At 35.1% G+C, this 25,229-nt stretch overlaps 1 protein-coding gene and 1 non-coding gene across 2 annotated transcripts in view; both read right to left on the reverse strand.

Annotated features, from left to right (window-relative positions):
- LRP1B (LDL receptor related protein 1B) overlaps positions 1–25,229 on the reverse strand; it is a 1,778,947-nt gene that overhangs the window by 1,592,730 nt on the left and 160,988 nt on the right. The window lies entirely within an intron of this gene.
- On the reverse strand, positions 16,866–16,972 carry LOC130859788 (U6 spliceosomal RNA). The gene has a single exon (XR_009055329.1). It is a non-coding gene; the product is annotated as a U6 spliceosomal RNA (small nuclear RNA).

The following is a 25,229-nucleotide window of genomic DNA, read 5'->3' on the forward strand; positions in this document are numbered from 1 at the left end:
CTGAGTTCTAAAGAAAAAATGCACTAGCTGGGCACAGTAGAAGAGGCATCCCAGGCCCAGGTGTCAGGAGGTGAGTGTAGCCAGAGCTAATGGAACTTGAGAGAACATGGAATAACTTCAGCTGATATAAAAACTAGGAGATACCCACAGCAAACATCATTCTCAATGGTGAAAACCTGAAAGCATTCCCTCTAAGATTCAGAACAAGACACGGATGTCCACTCTCTCCGCTACTATTCAACATAGTTTTGGAAGTCCTTGCCACAGCAATCAGAGAAGAAAAAGAAATAAAAGGAATCCAAATTGGAAAAGAAGAAGTAAAACTGTCACTGTTCACAGATGACATGATACTATACATAGAAAATCCTAAAGATGCCACCAGAAAACTACTTGAGCTAATCAATGAATTTGGGAAAGTTGCAGGATACAAAATTAACACACAGAAATGTCTTGCATTTCTAAACACTAACAATGAAAGAGCAGAAAGAGAAATTAAGGAAATAATCCCATTCACCATTACAACAAAAAGAATAAAATACCTAGGAAAAAACCTATCTAAGGAGGTAAAAGACCTGTACTCAGAAAACTATAAGACACTAGTGAAAGGAATCAAAGAAGACACAAACAGATGGAGGGACATACCATGTTCTTGGATTGGAAGAATCAACATTGTGAAAATGACTATACTACCCAAAGCAATCTACAAATTCAATGCAATCCCGATCAAATTACCAATGGCATTTTTTTTACAGAATTAGAACAAAAAACCCTAAAATTTGTATGGAGACAAAAAAGACCCCGAATAGCCAAAGCAATCTTGAGGGAAAAAACTGGAGCTGGAGGAATTAGACTCCTGGACTTCAGACTATGCTACAAAGTTACAGTAATCAAGACAATATGGTACTGGCACAAAAACAGAAATATAGATCAATGGAACAGGATAGAAAGCCCAGAGATAAACTATGGTCAACTCATCTATGACAAAGGAGCCAAGGGTATACAATGGAGAAAAGTCAGCCCCTTCAATGAGTGGTGTTGGGAAAACTGGACAGCTACATGTAAAAGAATGAAATTAGAACACTCCCTAACACCATACACAAAATTAAAACTCAAAATGCATTAAAGACCTAAATGTAAGGCCAGACACTATAAAACTCCTAGAGGAAAACATAGGAAGAAGACTCTTTGACATAAATCACAGCAATATCTTTTTTGACCCACCCCCTAGAGCAAGGGAAGTAAAAACAAAAATAAATAAGTGGGAGCTGATGAAAATTAAAAGCTTCTGCACAGCAAAGGAAACTATAAGCAAGATGAAAAGACAACCCTCAGAATGGGAGAAAATATTTGCAAACGAATCAACAGACAAAGGATTAATCTCCAAAATATATAAACAGTTCATCCAGCTCAATATCAAAAAAGAACAAACAACCCAATCAAAAAATGGGCAGAAGACCTAAACAGGCATTTCTCCAAAGAAGACATTCAGGTGGCCAACAAACACATGAAAAGCTGCTCAACATCACTAATTATCAGAGAAATGCAAATCAAAACGACAATGAGGTATCACCTCACACTGGTTAGAATGGGCATCATCAGAAAATCTACAAAGAGTAAATGCTGGAGAGAGTGTGGAGAAAATCTACAAAAAGTAAATGCTTTTGCACTGTGGGTGGGAATGTAAATTGATACAGCCACTGTGGAGAACAGTATGGAGGTTCCTTGAAAAACTAAAAATAGAATTACCATATGACCTAGCAATCCCACTACTGAGCATATACTCAGAGAACACCATCATTCAAAAAGATACATGCACTCCAATGTTCATTGCAGCACTATTTACAATAGTCAGGACATGGAAGCAACCTAAATGTCCATCAACAGATGAATGGATAAAGAAGATTTGGTACATATATACAATGGAATATTACTCAGCTGTAAAAAGGAACAAAATTGGGACATTTGTAGGGACATGGATGAACTTAGAGACTGTCATACAGAGTGAAGTGAGTCAGAAAGAGAAAAACGAATATTGTATATTAACACATATACACGGAATATAGAAAAATGGTACAAATCAACCGGTTTGTAAGGCAGAAATAGAGACAAAGATGGAGAGAACAAACATATGGACACCAAGTAGGGAAAGCGGGGAGGGGAGGGGGTCGGGGGGGATGGGGGGAATGAATTGGGAGATTGGGATTGCCATATATACATTAATAATAAGAATAAAATCAAATTGTACACTTTAAGTATATGCAGTTTATTGTATGTCAACTGTATCTCAATATAAGTTCTTAAAGAAAAAACAAACAAACAAACAAAACTAGGAGATAAACCAAAGAGCTTTTTGAGAATTTTGGTTTTTATCTGAAGAGCAAGAGGAAGACATTCATGTGTTTTACACAATGAGATTCTCTGTCAAATATGTGTTTAAAATATCATAACTTCTGCAGACTTGAAAAAGTTCCTTGTGTCTCTTTTTTTACCAATAAAAAGGTGACTGCAAGTAGGATTCAAGGTATATAATAACACATAATGCTTTATTAATAAATTTTAATATGTTCCTGGGATGTTCTACAATTTTAATTTCTGAACAAGAATTATAAAAATAACTGAAGCACAGTATTTAATTTCCTGCCCATCCTCACCTATCACGTGGCCCAGCACCAGCACAGTAACCTGTTTCTGGTAAGCACTCCAAGGACATTGCTAATTGACTATCAGACAAACAACCAGTTCATCTGAGTTTAAATTCTTCAATCAAAACACACAGGCAGGTGTGTTTTTGTTGTGCAGCACTGCCCTCCCATGAAACTTTTTATTTTTTCTTTTTAAACAGGATTGACAGGTTCTTCAGGCAATGTTCTGTTCAATGATGTAAATAGTTAAATGGGCAAGTCTTTGAAATGCATATGAAGGACCTTAGCAGCTTGAACCCAACCATTTTTGGTGGTAAATCATAAATTTATTAGACCTCTCTAAAACTGGTGAGTCCCCGTTGCCAACAAATTTACTCCCTTTCCAGTACTTTGATGCAGACTCCGTTTCCCTGAATATACACCACTCTTTGACAAGAGATAGCAACTTTAAAAAGAATATACCCTGGTTCATGTGTTTCTTTTTTCTGCTTCCTCATGAAAGAAACCTGAAAGGATAGTTCAATCAATTTCAATTCGAGTTAAATTTATCAAGAAATTTCCTGAGCAAGATTTCAGATTCTCAGCACCTTCCAAAAGGACTCTATACAGCAGTTTCTAACACAGTGCTCCGGCTGCTTACTACACTTATTGAGGACCAGCTCTTTGGGTGATTTAAAAATCTAGGAGCTTTAAGCACAATAGCAGACGTTCCTATTACAGGGCAACGCCTTGCTTAAGGCCCTTGCATACCAGGGCCACTAGGTTCAGGAATTTGGGGGGTTTGGTACAGTTCTACCGAAGGATATCTTAAAATTGCTTTCTTAATCAAGAATGTATTATTTTCTATTTGAATTTAGCAATCAATTTTTCCCCTGAAGGTATTCAGAATTAGATCCAGAAACTAATGACATGTAATAAACCTAGATTCAGTGTAATTTTGCATAAGCATTATATTTTAAAAGTAGAAAGTTTTGTAGATTTGTAGTGAAAATAAGTACTAAGAGAGCTCAGAAGCTTAAATGTTACATTAAATTTGAATTCCATCTATTACCTTCATTTGTTTTGGAGGCATTTTAAACTAGACATTGTTTTCTAAGACACATAACCTCTAACTAACCTATATTTTCTTAATGTAGATTCAAAGTACTTAGGTGTCCAAAATCTGTATATAATGCAAAGCATTATAACAATGGGTTTTGGGCTTCAATTTCATAAAATGGTTACAATTTGCATCTCACTTTTAGAATGCTTTTTAATGCTGCATTTCTCCTTTCAACCCCCTGCTAAGTAAAATAAATGGATATGCATTAGGGTTCTGATCTGTTTAAGAGTTTGCTTTCTGAAGTACTATTCTTTACATAAGTAATAATAGTTTTATATTTAAATTACCAAATAGCGACTATCATTTACCAGTAGCCAGGTGACACTCTCTGAGTTTGTTAGACACTAGTTCAACCTGCATTAACTCTTTCATTAAAACTCCGTAATATTGAAAATCACCAGGGAAAAACCACCTATTATAAAGTTTCTTGATCCATTTTTCATTTACTATAACCACAGGTACAGTTCTGTCACAACTTAAGTATTAATAGGTTTCTCTAAGTAGAAGAGAGAAACCTTTAATAGACATCATCTCTGTCTTGCTGTCTCACTTCAGGTAACTTTACTAAAACTGACAATGACATACCAAGGAGGTTAGAGGGTTGGGAGAGGTCTATGCCAGTAGGTAGGAGTTTTTATCTCTGGCAATTTTAGAATTTCTCATAGATGACGATAAAAATTAGAGCATATTTTAATTGGGTTTTTTAATTGTAATTTAATCCTCTACAGAAATTGCTCTCCCTTTGCATGCTACTAAAAAGAGATAATATTGGCTTATTAAACTCTAAAATGCTAAGTACCACATCTCGACACCACTATATACAGTATCTTTCCTCCCCTTCAGATAGATGTAGCTTACTAAAGGTGGATATCTATTGTATTTAGTGTGTGGGCCTTGTCTGGAAAGGTTCTGTCTTCCTCCAGAAGTAAGCCCAAAATGGCTAAAGGATGCTGTGAGTCCCTGAGTCCCTAGCTATATCTGGACAGCTTCAGTGAGTTACATGTGACTTGAACTTGTAGTAGTCTCCCCTTATCCATGGGAGATACATTCCAAGACCCCCCAAACAGATGCCTGAAACTGCCGTGGATAGTACTAAACTCTATATATACTATTTTTTTTCCTATACATATATACCTATGATAAAGCATAAGAAGCACAATAAGAAATTAACAATAACCAATAATAAAATAGAACAATTGTAACAATATACTATAGTAAAAGTTAATGTGAATGTGGTCTTGCCCTCTCTCTCTCTCTCTACATGCACGCATACCTCAGAGATATTGGGGTTCGGTTCCAGACCAATGCAATAAAGCAAGCATCTTAATGAAGTGAGTCACATGAATTTTTTGGTTTCTCAGTGCACAAAAATGTTACGTTTACACTATACTGTAAGGCTACTAAGTCTGCAATAGCATTATGTCTACAACAGCTATGTACATACCTTCAAATGGCACCAAAAGAACTGCTCAATGCAGTGTTGCCACAAAATTTGAATTTGTAAAATACAGTATCTGCAAAGTGCAGTAAGAACAAGTACGACAAAACAAGCTATGCCTGTATCTTACTGTACATATTTAATGCCTTTTCCATCTTAACTAAACACTTATCATGCATTGCGGCCATAACTTTTGCAGTCTGAGGTGCGACATGCAAAACTAGCACAAGGTGTTTTTTGTTCTTGTTTTTTCAAAATTTCACAGAAGATTCATTCTTACCTTAGATCTCAGCAACTTCAACATAGGAGCATTCTCTTTCCTTACTGAGAACTTTTACCTTTTTACTTAGAGGAAGCACCTTACGGCCTCTCTTTGGCGTATTTGAATTGTCAGCAGCACTACTCTTCAACTCTGAGGCCAGTATTAAGTAAAGTAAGGGCAGCTTGAACACATGCATTGAGATACCACAACCATCGCTCTGATAAACCAATGGCTACTAAGAGACTCACGGTGGATGTGCCGGACCTGGGGAAGATTCACACCCTGGAGCAGGACAGCGCGAGATTTCGTCACATTACCACGGCCCGCAATTTAAAACTTATGAACTGTTTATTTCTGTAATTTTCCAGAATTTTAATTTTCCAGAATTTTAATTTTAATACTTTCAGACAGCAGTTAACCACTGGTAACTGAAACCTCGGAAAATGAAACTGCGGACTGGGGGGAACTACTGTCCTCACCTCTTAGACTTTGAGACTGGTATAGAGAAACAGCCCATCAGAGAAGTGAAAAACTTCAGAGCTTGGGAGGTGCCTTCTTCCACCCACAATGTGATCAGATGGTAAGCAGAGTGACCTAGACTACAAAATGAGTAAATAATAAAGTAGGTGTTTGGAAAGAAGTTGAAATGAAAAGCAGAGGCTTCGTGGCATCTTTTTGTTTTTTAATCCAGCGAGATCTACCACACCCTTCCTTCTGCCTCTAATACACACACACACACACACACACACACACACAGAGTGAACATGCACATATATCATGAATCCTTATTTATTTTATAAATTTATTTATTTATTTATTTATTTATTGGCTGTTTGGGTCTTCGTTGCTGCACACAGGCTTTCTCTAGTTGCAGCGAGCTGGGCTACTCTTCATTGTGGGCCACTGGGCTCCTCATTTTGGTGGCTTCTCTTGTTGTGGAGCATGGGCTCTAGATGCGTGAGCTTCAGTAGTTGTGGCACATGGGCTCAGTAGTTGTGGCTCGCAGGCTTAGTTGCTCCGCAGCACGTGGGATCTTCCTGGAGCAGGGATCAAACCCGTGTCCTCTGCATTGGCAGGTGGATTCTTAACCACTGTACCACCTAGGAAGTCCCCCAAGTGTCTTTATTTAAATGTTCTTTATTTGCTTTTACTAGTTTCTGTGGTTTGCCAAATAATAAGTATAAATCCTGAAAAGGGTATTTTCATTATTTCTTAAAGGCATGCAATTAATTTCTATTAGATTTTATGGGGCAGATTCCTTGTATCCAGTCCTTGCTTTTCATGTATTCTACATAAGAGTTATATTTTTGTTGTCCTTAATTCCAAATTTTGTGATTAGATAAAAACATAAGTCTCCTTTTGAGCAGGCAACTATTTCTCTGTATCTTAGCTGCATATTATTTTCCTTCTTGGTTACCACAGTCTTTATGCTTTGTTTCATGTCTTAAAGCTAATATCTCTATTTTCATAATTCTCTATCATCCTTGCTTTCTACTGTATTTTAATAAGCAAGATACTAATGTCTTCGTGGATAATGCACTGTAGGAGCAGTTTGTCACATAGAATCCCAGAGGTCTCAGGAGATGTAGCTCCCCTGCAAATATATTTATATATAGAGAACGGTTTATTAACCAGTAAAATGTTAGCATTAACCTTCACCAGCCTCACTCCAACTTCACCTCTCTTAGGATATAGTATCATTTCTACATGTTTGAAATTAATTATTTACAGACAATTATCTCATTGAAACTCTGATATTTTTAAATTCAGTTCATAATATTATATTATATATCCATAATTGGTCTAAATAATTGAAATTTATTGAAATAAATACATATAAAACCCAATTTAAAATGTTGCTCTTTAATTCATTTTAACTATTCTAAAAAATAGTGGCTGCCCAATTTTACTCATTACTAAAAAATCATCTTAAACTCAATTATTAGGCTTCTTTCTCCATTCCAAAGTTGCCCAGAAATCAATGAACTTTATCTGTCTCATACATTTTATTAATCGTAGATCAGAGGCCTTTGTCTAGAGTTGAGCCATAAAACATATTTTAGAAGTGAGTAAATTCCAAAATATTGTTTCAGTCTGTTTCCTTCCATTCCCAGCTAATCTGAATCGTTGCTAAGAGAGGGTGTGGTGATGGGAAGTCTGCAGAGTTTTCACATAATTGTTTCCAACAGGTGTAGTACACAGGACCTACCACAGCCTTCACGCTGTGGAGGAAACACGTCCCTGCAGCTTCCCCTTAATAAGTGATCACAATGTGCCGGCTCACTGGCCTGACTGAGACTTTCTTAGAATTGCACTGCTGTCTGATTATTTTCCTCTTCAGCCCCCACTACTCACCCTGTACTCACCCAATCCTTTCACTGATGTTCTATGCGAGCTGTGCTCTGAAGGCTCTCGCTGTCTGTTCCTGCTCCATTCCCTTTATCCTGTTAGGTGTTTCCCTCACCCCAGCTCTTTTGCACATCTAACCCCCTCTCATCTGCTACTGCCAGACTCAAACTGACCCAGTAGAGAAACACTTAAATTAAATGCAATAATTTAGAGAAAACCTAAGTGATAAAAGATGCAGTAATATAAAACAAAAAATGCTCCTGTGGTATGCAGTCCTCAGAGGACACGCAAAAAGTTCTGGGTCTTGGGGTGGAGCCTTAAACATGACTGCCACTTGGTAGAAGAAGGAAGAAGGATGAAGAAAGAAGGAAATAGAAAAAAGAGTGTCTAGGTAATAGTAGCAACAGAAAAAAAAAAAAAGTGGAGAATAATAACGGAAATGAAAAAAGAGATTCCAGTGCCCAGGATACTGAGTGCCAGGGAGAACAAACCATGGACTTTGATAGACAAGGTGTGCATTAGATTAAGGGTCCTAAATTAGAAAAATGTGGATTTCATGCAGTAGGTAAAAGAATCAATAATTGTGGGGTTTATGACACATAACTCTCAAAAGTAAAAATTAAGCTATTATTAAGATAGTATATGAAGAATTCTTCTATCCATAATGGTGTATTTATTTTAGTTTGTATTTCACAGATATTATACCTAAAGACTAAAATAGAGTTAAAAATGGAAATCAACTAAAGGAAACATATATCAGTAGCATCACAAAACATAAAGGTGGGAACATTTATTAAGATTGGAAAACATTTCTAAAAAACAACAAAAAACAAAACTTGTTTCTTAAGCTGACAAGCAACAGAGTAAAACTGAAATTTACAACTAAGACTTTTTATGCTGGAGAGGGTGTGGAGAAAAGGCAACCCTCTTGCATTGTTGGTGGGAATGTAAACTGATACAGCCACTATGGAGAACAGTATGGTGGTTCCTTGAAAAACTAAAAACAGAATTATCATATGACCTAGCAATCCCACTACTGGGCATATACCCAGAGAACACCATAATTCAAAAAGACACATGCACCCCAATGTTCACTGCAGCACTGTTTACAATAGCCAGGTCATGGAAGCAACCTAAATGTCCATCAACAGCTTAATGGATAAAGAAGATGTGGTACATATATACAATGGAATGTTACTCAGCCGTAAAAAGGAACGAAACTGGGAAATTTGTAGAGACATGGATGGACCAAGAGACTGTCATACAGAGTGAAGTAAGTCAGAAAAAGAAAAACAAATATTGTATATTAACGCATATATCCAGAATCTAGAAAAATGGTACAGATCAACCCGTTTGCAAGGCAGAAATAGAGACACAGATGTAGAGAACAAACATATGGACACTAAGTGGGGAAGGCTGGGGGTGGGGGTTGGGATGGGATGAATTGGGAGATTGGGATTGCCATATATACACTACTAATAAGAAAAAAAATCAAATTATACACTTTAAATATATGCAGTTTATTTTACGTCAATTATGTCTCAATAAAAGTTCTTAAAAAATAAAAGGAAAGATAATAAAATAAAATAAAATAAAATAAAATAAAATAAAATAAAATAAAATAAAATAAAATAAAACTAACACTTTTTGCCCCAGATTTGTAAAGCAGGATTGTGGTGTGAGGGACACAAGGTAAAAGGAAGTTGAAAGTCTGGACAAAGCTAGAAGGGTTAATGGGAAACAGATGAGACAACCCATACAAGAGTTTTTAATTTTCTTTAAGTAAAGGAGAATGAGCTGCGCCAAAGTCATCAAATTTATAATACAGCAGGTGTTAACACTAGTGCCACAGAGAGAATTGTGTACCAAAGAATAAGAGACCACTTGGGAGGGACAAAGTGAGTTCCCTTTAGCATATACTTTTATTTATGATGCTGTTGAATCCAACAAATGCACATACTTAGTTTCCTGTAATTATTATAGTCTCTTCCCATTCCAGGCAAAAAATCAATCAAAATAGAGCAACATGTAAAAATAATCTGGCAAAATGTTTATTATAAATATTTCAATATTTATTATTTCTTAAAAATACTACAAATATCTAGGTAGGCAAAAAAAAAAACAAAAAAGTCAGCTTAAAGAAGAACGTTAAAAGGATGGCTTCATCATTCCCTGCCCCAAAACAGTGAAGCTGACGTCTACTGAGCTATAATTTTGGAGAGGTAGAAAACATTGGTGACTGGGAGACCCGACTCATTCATTTATGTGATCCTTGTGAAGACATCTGAGTTCTCTAAGCCTCAGTTTTCTCATCTATATATAAAAGAGTGATAGTAAAAGTTCCCTCATTGTGTAGGATATCTAAAATGAAGTTGCTAATATATGTGTATTTTGTATGTATAATGTATCTTATAACTCCATGCCATTGTAAAGCTAAATCTGCCGGGACTTATGACAGAAGAGTAAAAGTAGAGGAATGTATCTCTCCCTGTTCTACACTCCTTTCATCTGTTTCCTCTTTCAGAACCCATAACAAGGATATGCTTCTAACTTCCTTTTAGTGGAAAATGAGGGATTTATTTTCAAACCCCATATGAAAAGAAACAATGTAATCATCCTTCCTATGAATTAATCAATATATACGCTAATACTGGAACTCAGCAAATTCCAGGTCTGTAAGCAAAATTAAATAAATTGATCATTAAAAGAAGAGCTAATAGATTCTATTAATGAACTATGTGGTTAAAATGCAAACCTGTAAATCTAGTCATCAATTTTAGCTGTAAGTTTGAGTAATGACTAGGTATTATTATAATCTTTTAATTTATCTATGCTTATAAAATAAAACATTTTATAATATTTGCTTATAATTCCCTAGCATTATTATAATCTTTTAATTTATCTATGCTTATAAAATAAAATAAAACAAAATATTTTATAATATGTTTATAATTTCCTAGGCTTTAATGTTAAATAATTTATCTTATTTTCAAATTAAACTCCTGAAAATATTTGAAAATATAATTTCTGTTTCCAAAAAATCCATCTAATTTTTAAGCTGACATTTTTGTAGATAGAAATTGATGTTAAAGTTTTCACTTACAATTCATTTAGAATTTTACAAAATAAGTGGATGTCAGGTAATGGTATATTCCGCTGAATCTCAATGAAGTGAATATTTTCTGTTTATTAAGGAAGGCATAGGTTATTTCTTTTGAAATAAAGAAAAGATTTAAACATATCTTCAATTATTTGACTTATAGCCTTTGATAATGAAGGGATCTCCTGTGCATTTTATTGAAACCTTCAGTAAGAGAAGCTCAGTAAGCAATGAGAATGTCACTTTGATGAAAATTCATAGCACTTGGTGTAATTTTGGATAAGCAAATAAATATTAAATGTTTTTTTTTCTTAGAAATGTTATCCTTCTTCTGTCTTAGCTTTGAACAACCATATCTTCTTCCATTCTCTCTTTCCATTTATTTTCTTTCCCTCTCTTTTTGAATTTAAAAATACTATGGTAAATATAAACTTTAGGTAACCAGTATTTTTAAGAAACAAAGAAAGCTAAAATCTTAAAGAAGTAATGAATGGCAGTCAGCTAATATTTGGAGTTTGTTTATATAGAAATGTCATGGATGCCTAATTCTTTGACAAGCAAAGGAAGAAGTTGGTGTCCCTTCCTACTGGTAAAACTTATCTACTTGAAGTATTGAAGGATGAATTGAGTAAGGACCTAACGGGAGGTGAGGTACAAGAGGCCAAATATGTGAATTCAAGACCTCATTCTGTATGATAAAGTCTAAAATATAAATATGGTTAAGACAGCATATCATCATCTCTGGAAAAAGTGCATTTTTTAAAATATTTTTATTGGAGTATAATTGATTTACATGTTGTTGTCCTTTAATGATAATCCCTGCAGAAATTATTTGTATTTTTTACAAATACAAGTGTCTGTATTTTTTATCTTTTTCAAATTTTTTCCATAATTATTCCTTTATATCACTTAACTCACTAACGTGAGCACCAAATTAATTTTCCTTTCACATCATTACCATAACAATTATAAATAAAAATGTAAAACTTGAAATGATGCATTTGATTCTGGGGTTTTTTTGGTAAGTGAAGCAAAGCATTTAAGAGTCAAGTAAAATGAAGAATTGAACTCCAATATGAAAAAATTGCTAAATAAATCAGATAGTTATCATAGTAGCTCAAGTTAAAAAAAACAACAAAGCACACTAACTAATTTAGCATCGGTTCACATTATTTATAAACAATTGGATTTTTGTTAATTTTTTATTTGAACGTTAAGTATCTCTGAACCATGAGAGTAAGTATACTAACTTAGAAAGGAGATAAATTTTCATTAGAAACAACTGACGTATTTACAGAAGAAAACATGCTCTTAAACAAATATGGCACGTGCTCCTAAAGAGATACCCTGAGATAGAATTACAAGTTGATTTATAGTTTTGCTATAGTACATAATAGAACATGACTTTTTTGTTTTCCTCAATTAGAATTTGAAAGATAGGAACTGCTTCTGAAAGCAGTAATGTGGAAATCATCTGGGACTGAAGACCTCAGTTACAAGAAAGGAGCTTTAGCAGAAATACTTTGAAGCGACAAATGATAAATGGAAGTTCTGGATATGACATCCTGAAATACACTTCCTAAGATCAGAAAGGAGTCACAAATAGCACTCTTAAATAGTCACACTATTAAAACAATTAAACCCTTGCTCATCTATACATGACCTATACCTAAGACATAGTTTCTTTCAATTTGGTCAATATGCCTCACTATTGAAAAAAATAAGTTTATTATGAGTGGTAGTTTTTAACTTTCACTGGAAGTGTCCATTCTATAAAGAAATACTCTTAAAGAACAGCCTGTCCTCAAGGACCTGAGCTAAGATTTTTTTGTATTGTGTATTCTGATGAGCCTATTCACTTGTACATATTCAAATGATATAAATTCATTAACTCTAGAGGTTGACAATTTCATGGAAAGAGATTCAATTTTTGGAGGAATTCAGTGGAAAATTTGGTGGTATCATTTTTTGTTTTATACTCTGTTGAGGGTGACTGGGAGTTTGTGTCTGTGTACAAATTATTAGATGGTTCTTCATGAATAAGCCTTTTGAGAGTGTGAAAAACACTTGAATGAGAGTAAGATTTGGTAACAGTGTAGAAAGAAATGTCATCAATCATTCTAAAGCATATACTTCACCAGAATCCTGTCTGAGAACAGACCCACAAATGATAATTCATCTTCCCTCCCTATTCATATAATTACTTTTTTATTGAGTGAATTCAAATTCAACACACTGATCTGAAATGAATACCAATTGCCCACAGGTCCAAATGTATTTAAATCTCAATGAAAGCAACACTACTAAACTATGGAAAAAGTGGACCACCTCTACCGTTCTATGGCAGGAGGATTACACTAGCTAACAAATACTACTGCTATAGATAATTACCAGAAGCCAAAGTCTTGTCTTTTAATTATCTGCTTCTAGATGGGAGTTTTACTTTGTGGGCACTCAAGAAATGCATATTCCTTTTCACATCTCATAATGACAACATCGCAGGGAACTTCAGGAGTCATCTAGTTCAAGAATCACAGACAGGATGCTAGAGAGTGGCAGAGCTGGGAAGTCCTGAATCTTCCTTTAGAGTTCTTGCATCATAACATCTTTTAAATCCCAAAATACCATGTGGGCTTGATCATTAGTTTGAATTACACATACCATTCATTCCTTCACTTACTCATGCAAAATACAATTATTGATTACCTGTCATATGTGAATACTGAGTGCTTGTCATATGTAAGACACTCTGGTATGTGTTGAGGTAGGACCACAATGCATTAAGGGCATAGTGAATTAAAGCTCACTGACCCAATGTATGGTAATAACCTATCAACTGAAATTCATATTGCTTTAGTAGTAATCTCCTGGAAGCATAGATCTGATCATTTCATCCCCCTGTTAAAAGACTTCCAATGGTCACCTCTACAACCTTGCTACAAGCAATTACTGAGAAAAGAAAATCTAGCTTTTACTTTATATTACGCCTAGCATCTATTTCCTGGTATATATTTTCTATTATTTTACTTCACCTTACCAGTGGTACTATCTAAAATAAACAACCTACTTGGTTCATTGGTTTTGGAGTCCTATGGGACTGGTTTAAAGTACCAGTTCTGCCATTTTGTAGACAGTGGTTCTTGGACAAGTTACTTTGCTTCATCTTATAAATTTGGATGTTACCCAACTCATAAGATTGTTGCAAAAATCAAATAAATGCACAAAGCCCATAACGAGAATGGCTAGATGCACTGTATATCTTAATGCTAGATACAGTATTTACTATGAGTAAATGTGTAGTTATAACTTACGCAACTGGGGCACCAACTTTGCCTCTGCCACTTACTAGTTATGTGGACTTGCATAAATTACCTAGTATCTTTGAAGCTCATTTTTAAAGTGGGAAAATTGTGGTACTTATATGAAAGGATTTTTGAGAGTAGTAAGTGAAATATACAAAAAAAATCAAAATGTTGTCCAGCACATTAGCACCCAAGAAATGCTACTTAAGACAACATGTGTATTATCTATTACTTTAATCATTATTATTATAATTACTGTTTTTATTATACTCTTAATATATACATTGTGTATTCATGGCTTCACACTTTTCTTCATATCGTTCCTTTGGCAAGAATATCCTGACCTTCCTCTGTCTTATTCACAGCTCAAGATTTTGAGCCTCTGTGAGTGAGCCCCTCTGCTGGATATGAGTTAGTCCTCCTAACATCCTAAACTACTTTATCCAGAAGACCTTTCTTATGACATGTTTCAGTTCTTATTTTGTTGCATAGATATTTTCAATATTACTTATGGGATATTTCAGACATACAGAAAGCTGTAAAGAATAACAAAATGAACATCTGCGTTCCCATTGCCCAACTAAAGAAATATTACTTCTGTGCATCAAGACACACTGTAACAACAGAGAACATTGGAAAAGACAAACCACACACTGAGAGAAGGTATTTGCAACACATACAGTTTATCTGAAGCTGCTGTATATCCCTCCCTGATGAAGGTTGCCATATAAAATACAGGATACCCAGCTAAATTTGAATTTCAGATAAACAACATATAATTTTTTAGTGTAAGTATATACCAAATACTGCATTCCTCTTCCTTTCTCAGAGGTATCCTCTCATAAATTTGTCATTCATTATTTCCCTGAATTTTTTTATACTTTGACTATGTGTACCTTACAACCACATAATATTTTTACATGTTTTAGATGATAAATGGTAACATACTATTATGTATTTTCTGCACCTTGCTTTCTTTTTTCTCAGAACATCATGTGGCTGCATGTTTATAGATATTTACATTATTTCTATTTTTCATCATTATAAACAGTCAATATGGACATTCTGTAAATGTGTACATTAGTGAGGATTTCTCTAGGGATTAGACTGAATTCTTCCATTGGCCCCCTCCAGGTCTATACTCTGCTTTGTGCCTTGGCAGTCTGACATTCATGGACTTCACCTAGAGGTTCCCTTGGCCTGCCTTCTGGTTGGTTAGGCCAATGGAAGGCACTCACAGAATATCAGAGGGCAGTAGGAGAATGAGTCTCAGTAATTTCAACCCCAGGCTCCTTCCCTCCTGTGTCACCTCATTTGGCTGCTCGCTGTCACTGAGAACCACCTCTCCTGTTGGGCAGCCTTCTCTTACAGCCACCACACTTTCTCACGGTTCCAGGAACCCCTCTGCATCTTCCAGCCTAGAGCCGGTAGTGACTCCTTGCTGACATTAGTCCCGTGATATTGTTATCCTTTTGCTGATTTTTCTTCAGCCTGCCCCAAAACTTTGCAGATAGTTCCTTTATGACATTCTCTTTAATTATCTTTGAGTGTGCCACCTATTTCTGGCTAGAATACCAATGTGGGCATAAGCCTAGGAATGGAATTTTTTTTAGAGTATGTATGCCCTCAACTTTACCAAATTTTGCCAAACTGCTCTCCACAGAGGTTGCACCATTTTACATTTCCAACAGAAGTGTGTTTGAATTCCCATAACTTTATATTCTAGTGCTGGTTTTATCAGTCTTAACACTTTTGCAAAACTGATAAAATTGTTGTATCTCATGGTTTTAATATATATTTCCCTGATGACTACTGAGTTTGAGTAACTTTTCACGCTTTATTGGCAATTCAGTTTCCATTCATTACCTGGTCATATTTTTACCTAGTTTTCTAATGTGTAGTTGGTCTGTTTCTTATTCATTTTTGATAGTTCTTTACACATTATGGATCTTATTCCTATGTCACATATCCATTGAAAATGTTTTCTCACATTCTGTGACATATTTTAACTCTAATAAAATGATACATTTTGAAGCCCAGAATTTTACTGTATCAATGTAGTCAAATTGATCAGTCTTCATGGCTATGCTTTTTGTTGTAGTATAGATACTTAAGTATGTAGCTTATCTCCCCTAAAAGACTATACATTTTGTGTGGGCAAAATAAATATATAAATCTCCTGGTTCAAAAAACTTTGTGTCTCTTAAAGCACTTGGCTTCCTACTGTTTACATAGAAGGAATAGAGTGCACATAAGTATTGTCCAAGAGTCAGTGATGATACTTTACCCCTCTGCAGCATCTCCCCAGTTCTCCATAAGAAATTAAAACCAGAATTCTATTTAGAAAAGAGTGATTTCCCAAAATCCAGAAGGTTTTTTTAGTATCCTGAAATACCCTGAAGACAATGAGGAATCAGAAGAAAGAATATATTAATAAGTAAAGTATTTCTTCCTCTCATCTATTTTTGATGGGAAGAGGTGTGATCATTCTAGAAGACACTTTTGAAGATATTCTTCAATTTATTTTATTTTATTTTATTTTATTTTATTTTATTTTATTTTATTTTATTTTTTAAGTTCTTTATTGGAGTATAATTGCTTTACACTCTTGTGCCAGTTTTTGCTGTACAACAAAGTGAATCAGCTATATTTATACATATATCTCCATATAAAAATATGGAACGCGTCACGAATTTGCATGTCATCCTTGCACAGGGGCCATGCTAATCTTTTCTGTATGGTTCCAATTTTAGTATATGTGCCTCCGAAGCGAGCACTATTTTTCAATTTAGAATGAAAAATATATAATAATCTTTAGTACAGCTGAAGGGAGGATTGTTTTGTGTGTGTGTATATATATATGTTTATTTTTTATATATGTTTATTTTTTCTTTACCTTGCAAAGTAAGTTTGGTCCTCCAGAGTCAGAAAACGTGGGCTTGACTTTACCGATGACACAGGTCACAGGTCTTTGCAGATAAACAACCGTTTCGTGACACAGGCCAGGAATTTCCCCAATCTGGCTGAATATCAGAATCATCCAAAGAATTTTATAAATGAGGCCCTAAACCCAGAAATCGCGAGGTCAGCAAATAGCATGGTTCCCTGGCATGTGTGTGTGAAGTTCCTCAGCTTAGTCTCATGTACAGCCATGCTAAGGAAGAGCTTTACTAGGTTCAAATATTTGCCTCGTCAAGAGATCTCAGTCACAGCTGAGAGACAGTCACTGGCCTGGCAAATACCATCCCCAGCTGAGTGCTCTGTCTCCCTCCCACTGGACAGACACATCCTATGTTCTCTTCCTATGGTTCCAATGCTATGGCTCTCTGAGGACTTCAAGAATGACAGCCTCCAGCTCTCACCCTTTACAAGTTATCTGCCTCTCAATTTTAACTTTGGAAATAATCAACTATATGGTATTGAATTGCAGGAGGGGGATACACCTGTGAGAGTATTTTGAAGAAAGCACTTGTGAAAGTGTGGTGTGATGAAAGTAATAACCTATTAAGATTTCATCAACACAGGTCATTCTTCATACACAACCACAAAATAACCGTGATGGTAACTTTCATTTTAACAAGTTTTTCTTAAAGCAAAACAACTTTTAAAAAGATTGATGACAGTAGCCTGATGACAATAGTCTGTGACCTCTGCCATCCAGCGTAGGACACATTCCCCATGAGTATTTCAATCTCAAGTCTGACTCACTGAACAGCTTGAAAATTTTTCACTCATGAGGTGCAGGGTTATAGCTCCTTCAGAGAAGTCAGTCATTTCTTTGACACTTCAGGGGCGAATTAGCAATTGAGCTAAGTAGCTTTCTAATTGTGGGCAGAACATCTTCTTTTAGCTTTACTCCGTTCAACAAAACCACTTGCATGCGAGTCTAACACTGGCACGCTGACTTTGCTCAGAAGGCAGTCCTGGTGCATTAGAGGAGGCAGCTGGGTGGCACAGTAAACGTGTCATTTGCTATTTAACATTTCTGTGACCTGGATTTAAATTCGCAGTGGCACAAAATGCAACCTCAGTTCTCTCAGAAGGCTATTAAGTCTTTGCAGTAAGCCTTGTGGAGAATCTAAAACACTAAAGGGTTCTATGCGTCCCACCACCCCTTCTTGTTTGCAAAGATGCCAAAGTAGTTTATTTCTCTTAAAAGGATTGTTTAAAGGGGAAAGGATGGGCTTGACTAATCAACTGATATGAATACATATTGTTTATATTTTAAAAAATCTATCTACTGTGCTTCATTCAGGAACTCAGGAAGAATACAACTGTCCTGTGGGTGATTTTTAATCAAGCTGCTTTTCAAGAACATAAGTTTTGTTTTTTTCATCTGTAGGGTAAAATCAGAATAAAGTGAAAAGCTTTAATAGATGTTTCTTTCCCTGAAAGCATCATTACCTACATTCTGATGTATAACATTGTCCCTTCCATTATATCTGGATGTCAGAATGAATTGCAGCTGTACCTTTATACATTCAGACTAGTGCAAAACCCTGGTTTTCATTAAATTAATTCTAAACGTATTTTTCTTTTAAATATTCTATTTTATTACACCCTTCATACAGGGAAAAAACTGCATTCTTGATTTTTCCTGAATCAAAATTTACTGTCTCCTTTATTCTTATTCTCTGCTCCTCCAACAATCCATTCAAATTTGTTCAATTTACACCAACAATGGATCAATAAGTAAATTAATCAGGCTTACTCACCACCTAACTTTAACAGCCAAGCCCTCAAGCACAAATTTTATAGTTCTACCTTCCTCCACTTGGTCTTTTCCTAGGATACCAGCCTCTCACTTGAAGCTGGTGAGAGACATCATTTACTGAAAACAGAGCTCCTGTTTATCATAGCAGACAAGGTGCTAATTGTTTCTAATGACTCAAATAAGTTTGTTATTCATTAAGTATGCCATTCAGAATGGTGGCAACCTTTTCTTTCTGCCTTACTAGTATGTCAAGCCGGAACTGCCCAATGCCAGGACTTTCACTCGTTGATAGAATTTACTCACATACTAATATTATCCCATACTAATGAGATGATCAGCCATGCCAACACCACCACCATCACCTGCTGAGTGTCTACTATGTGTACTGAAGGTGGCAACCTGTTCATTTTCAAACTTTTGTATACACTGGAATCACGTGAGGGCCCTTAAAAAAATACGGATTGCTGTACTGCATAGAATTCTATTGAATCAACATCTCTAAAGCAGTGCTGTCCAAAAGAAACACAATGTGAAACATGTAGGTAATTTAAAATTTCCTGAAAGCCACACTAAGAAAGGACAAAGAAATAGGTAAAATTAATTTAAAAAATATTTTATTTAATATAGTCAAAATATTATCACTGCAACACACAATCAATATCTAAATATCATTAATGAGAAATTTTACAAGTTTTGCACTAACTCTGCCATGCATTTCACAACTACAGACTGTCTCATTTAGGAACAGGCATATGTTAAGTGTTCCATAGACACATGTGGCTAGTAGCTACTGCAGAGCACAGCACCGAACTACAGGGTAGATCTCTGGACTCTGCATTTTAAGTAAGTAACCAAGTTTCTTCTGAAGCACACAGTCATTGAGTGTTCTCTGAGGAAATTGTGCTAAGTATTTTAAAGTGCATAGAGACTTCCCTGGTGGCACAGTGGTTAAGAATCCTCCTGCCAGTGCAGGGGACACGGATTCAAGCCCTGGTCCGGGAAGATCCCACATGCCGCGGAGCAACTAAGCCCATGCACCACAACTACTGAGCCTGCATGCTGCAACTACTGAAGCCCCGTGCACACCTAGAGCTCGTGCTCCACAACAAGAGAAGCCACTGCAATGAGAAGCCCACGCACCACAACGAAGAGTAGCCCCTGCTCTCCACAGCTAGAGAAAGCCCACGCACAGCAACAAAGACCCAAAGTAGCCAAAAAATATATGTATAAATAAAGTGCATAAAAGTCTAAAGAAATAGATCTTTCTCCCAAGAAGTTCATTTCCCAGTGGAGTCATATGTATCAGACACTTGCATAAATAAGTATAACACAAGGAAGTGACAAATGCAATCAGAGTTCCAGGAACATGTGTTGTGGGATTTCATGGAAGAGAGAGAGAGAATTTTAGCTGTGGGAATCAAAGAATGTTAATGGAGCAGCAAACATGTAATTTGGAAATGTTGAAGACATTGTAATTCAAAGATGTTAACTGATTTTTCTAAAGTCCTGCAGCTAATTGGTAACAAAGTCTATCCCAGTTTTTCTCAAGCTTCCTGGCCCCAGCCACCAATCTAGAGACCTTACTGATATCAGATCCCATGATAAGATACAGGCTCTCGTTCCATTGTACTGACATTTCCTCTTTGCTATTCCTATTGATTTCAGTTCCCAACTCAACTAACTCTCAAGAAGATTATTCTCAGGATAATATATTATCAAAAATTCGCAGATTTTAGTTATTGGTATGTCTCATTATTTCTGAGCATAGAGGTTTTCTTCAAAGTTTCTCTTTTTCAACCTGCCCATCACTTGCATCTTTGAAGATGTTTCCAAATGCTTCTTAAATTTTCAGGTGCCAGATATGTTTAATCCCTATCACTCTTCCTATTTATTTGGTAAAACTGTAACACTGTTAGGTGGACTTATAATTTTATCATTATATATCATTATTATAGTATTATAATTCTCCACTTAATTTGTACTGTGTGCATCTGGGAAAAAAATCTTTAAAATGCTATATTTCTATACATTAACTAAAAAGCTGAAGAATCTTTACAATAACCTAAAGACCATAGATAGATCAAATAAAACTTATTAAGGCTCAAAGCCATTTAAGGAACACTTTAAAAACTATATTATCTTATTTAATTAATAGTTAAATTGAAGAGATCTTTCAACAATAACTCAAGTAAGCTCAGCTTTCTATTATTAAATTTAAGCTCAAATTCCCAATTAAAAACTGTTCATGAAGTGAAAATATGATTAACTATAAATACTAAAGCAGCATAATTTAAATTCTTAATTTAGTTACTTCATGATGTATAGCAAAGTGCAGCATTTGAAGTAATTATTTATAAAATTACTTGGAAATAATTATGAGCCAACCAAAAGGTAATATGGTCAAATTAAATTTAAATGAATGTTTTAAACTTGTAATCATATTTTTCAATGAGTCATTAAAACAGAGAATTTCTGTGAAAATATAAACTCTTGGCTCATTGTGTTGGATCCTGCCCTTTGAGCCTTTCTGTTTTTGATATAGAGAAAACAGTTCACAGTCTTCAACTTCTTTTCTTTTTCAATTTTGACTCTTGCAAGAGAGGGGACAGGACAAAAGGTTGCCTAATGGGTTCAAAACCTGAATATACATAATAGTGTTTTCCCTTTTAAAAATATCTAATAAGGTGGTTTGGTTTTGTTTTGTTTTGTTTCAAGCAATCTTATCTTTTGTAAGTCTCACTGGCTTTTGATGTCTTTAATTTACCTGGGTCAATAGCTCAACAAAATACATTTTAAATTAAAACTTATAATTGCTTTTTATAACAGAAGGAAAGTGAGATGCACACTATCCTGTTTTTCTTGTTTTCCATTAACCTGAGAGTGACATTATCTATCCATTGTATGGGGGCAGTGGTGGAAAATGGTGAGAAGAAAAGAACGGGGAAAACTGGAAATTATCCAGCTCTTCTTAGTTGATCTCCAATAATGAGATTTGAAATGGTATAATTTCCAAGGATATAAAGAATGCCAATATCTTCAGGTAACTGTAATATTTATTCTTAAAACCCCAATATTTGGTGCTTTCTTTCATCTGTCTTTTAAAAAATAGTAATTTAGATCTCCCTTGTCATTTAGTAGAAGTCATCAATGCCCCCTTGACAGTCAATTAGTGTGAGCAAGGTCATCATATGTCAGATGGAAGTAAAGCAAATAATGAAATTTATATGTCTAGATTCAGCTTTATCATTGTGTTTACAAACGGAAAAATTTTACTTAACATGTGATATATTTCCAGATGCTTTAAAGTAGATTTCTCAATAGGGATTATTCATAATGCCTTTGGTATTTTGACGATCTTTAGTAGAGGATGATTAGCTTCCTTAGAAGTGGGAAAAAATGTCATTGATGCATATTAAATTGCTGATACACAACAGCTTTTAACCTACTAAAATCACAATTGTATATGGTTCAGACATAGTTTTCTTTGTAGAAAGGCACAGCTCATTTGTTGAGTACAATTCACAGTTCAGTCTGAAATAACAAGGGTATCTACATTCTTCTCCATTCAACAATACTTAGCATCCCAATTATAGAGTTACATAATAATCACAGGGTAAAAATATTTTCAAGAAAGCACATATGGGGGGAAAATAAGTCAAAGTTTCAGTTAAACACAGGTATCTTTCATTTAGAATGTAAAACATGTTAACACATCCAAAAAGATAAGTTTATTGTTGGTAATTCACCCTTCCCCACCGCAGTTTTTTAATTAGCTAGAAAATACTTGATGTTGTCAATATGGACATATTAACACTGCACTGAATATATTTTAGGATCAGATTGTGCAAATATTCATCTTTAGCCAACAATGGTGGCATTATACAAAGGATGCAAAGACAGTCCACAGGAAGTTACTAACAGTGAAGGTGCCTATGCTGTGTTTAACCTGAGACCAAATAAAGAATTAAGTCTGAAAAATTATAATTGAAAAGTTGAATATATGTGTGATCCATGAAACTGTATTTCAAGAGATTTGACTAAAAAGCCTGAGTAAAGATTAGCTATAAAATATCTAAAATTTTGTCACCATATAACATTAAACTATAAGCTAAAACAATTAGCTCAAGATGATGGCTTTATAGTTATTTGGGCATACGAATGACAGAGCCTTACATATTCCCATTATCTATCCCACCCTCCTCCTTGTGCAATGAAAGCTGAAGAGAACATAAGTTTTCCTTCGCAGTTTTTTTGGAACTGTTATGTATTCACTTTCCATATTCCCTTCGGGAATTAGAATAACATCCTATACGTAGTGGTTTTCCAACAAATCATTGTGGAACAAACACAAAGATGAATGTATTTTTCAATCTAAAATGTGTTTTTTAATCATTATCTAATTTTATTATTATCTAATACTATCTATTATGTGACACTAAAGTGACCTTTGATAATACAGGAATTTTTTTCTACCTAGAAATATAGACTAAAGGACTGGGAAACATTTATACAAAAGATTGTTAAATATTTTCCAAGCATTAGGCATGTAAAATATAATTTTGCATAGAATACTTTTCCTCTATTTGAACTCTATATTTTACTATGGATGATAGGGATATAGGTAATATATTTTCTTCTTTCTGCTTCTCTATGTAGATGTGAAGGACCAAAATACAGTAATTTCACTTGTATGTTTTCATATTGCCTGAAAATAATCAAATGATACTCTATTGGTGCTATTTTGACCTATCCAGAGTAAGACAAGATGTCAAAGTAAGAAAAATTTTTTTTTTTTTTAAATGCAAAGGCTTGGTCAACTTGCAGAAGATCTATTCTAATTATTGAGAAAAATTTGGTTATAAGCTAATTGTTGGAATATTAAGATGCTAAAACTGTTGAGTAAACAGGAATGAATATATTGTATAATCACTTTGGCTAATTCCACCAAGTAGCACCTTTCTAGCCTAAGGAGATGAAACAATGGATAGGAGATGAAAAACTAGCCTAAGGCTGGTTTTAAATCAACGCTTATACACATAGCTCTTATCCACTGAGTCTTAACTATTTTTCAAATTAGTATACCTAATATATTTTATTAAGGTAAAGAAGGAAAATAGGTAAGTGGAACAAGTCTTTCATTCAACATTTCATTATTTCGTTCATGGATTATTTTAGAATCTATAGCATACAGCAGCAAATAAAACAGGACATAATTCTTTTTGCTGTCATGAACTTACAATCTACTAGAGGAAAAGAGAGAGTAAGCAGAGCAACATATAATATGCCTAGGAGTATTAAATGCTGTGAAGAAAAATAAAGCAGTTTGAGTAATCAGAGGGTGTTGCCCTCTACTTTAGATAGTGTTGTCATCCTCTTTGGTAAGTAACATTTGAACAAACACCTGGAACAAAGGACTAGAGTGACTGGGGAAGACAGCTAGAACAGGAGTTATAGGTAATAAAGTCAAGCAAGGGGCAGGGGGCAGCCCATAAAGCATCTTGTAGACCAGGTGCAGACTTCACTTTAATTCAAAGAAATGAAATAGAAAGTAATCAACCTAAGAATGTAATTTTACTGATGACACATTATGTCGTGAGATTGTCTTTACAAGGAACATCTTCTCATCTATAAGCTTTCCTACCTGTTTTGCCTGTGATTGATCCAGGAATCTCTCCGAGGCGGCTGCTGGTACCCTTGTTCTACTAGTATGATTCTGAAATGGTCTTTTATGTAGATGATCGAAGGCCTTGCAGTCTTTCTGACCCCTGCATATTTCTGTACCACTGTCAGACAACAGCAGCCCAAAGATAGTACAGTGGAAGAGCCATTCTAATTCATTTCTACCCAAGTCTCCTGGATACATGCACTTTCTATGTCCCCAGGTCTCCAGTATGCAGGAGGCAAAGAGAAAAATACCTTTGTACTTCAGCCAGAGGACAGGAAGGTGTTAGCTTTCATACTCTTGCTAAATCAGTTTTCCCAGAACAGACCAATTCCACTTTCCTCCATAATCTTATAAACAATTGTTCCAACTCTACCTGCTACATCGGTCTTGACCTGCTCTTGGAAGATGACTGACTCATTTCCAGTTCCCACCCCTTTTCAACTCTTGAAACTGTATGAAATTAGCCCCACATTGATTCATGTGGATTTCATTTTTTCTCATGATCTATTTTGGGGCTAATGCTTCTTCCCTTCCTGCTTCCTATTTCCTCTCTATTATGGGTACTCAGATTAGTCTACTGTACACAAAAATATGCGGTTTAACTCTTTCTTGATAGATAAGCAAATTCCCCAAGGTCAAGGTTAGTTACTGTTGG

The sequence above is a fragment of the Hippopotamus amphibius genome, chromosome 8 (assembly GCF_030028045.1).
Source record: "Hippopotamus amphibius kiboko isolate mHipAmp2 chromosome 8, mHipAmp2.hap2, whole genome shotgun sequence".
NCBI classification, from domain to species: Eukaryota; Metazoa; Chordata; class Mammalia; order Artiodactyla; family Hippopotamidae; genus Hippopotamus; species Hippopotamus amphibius.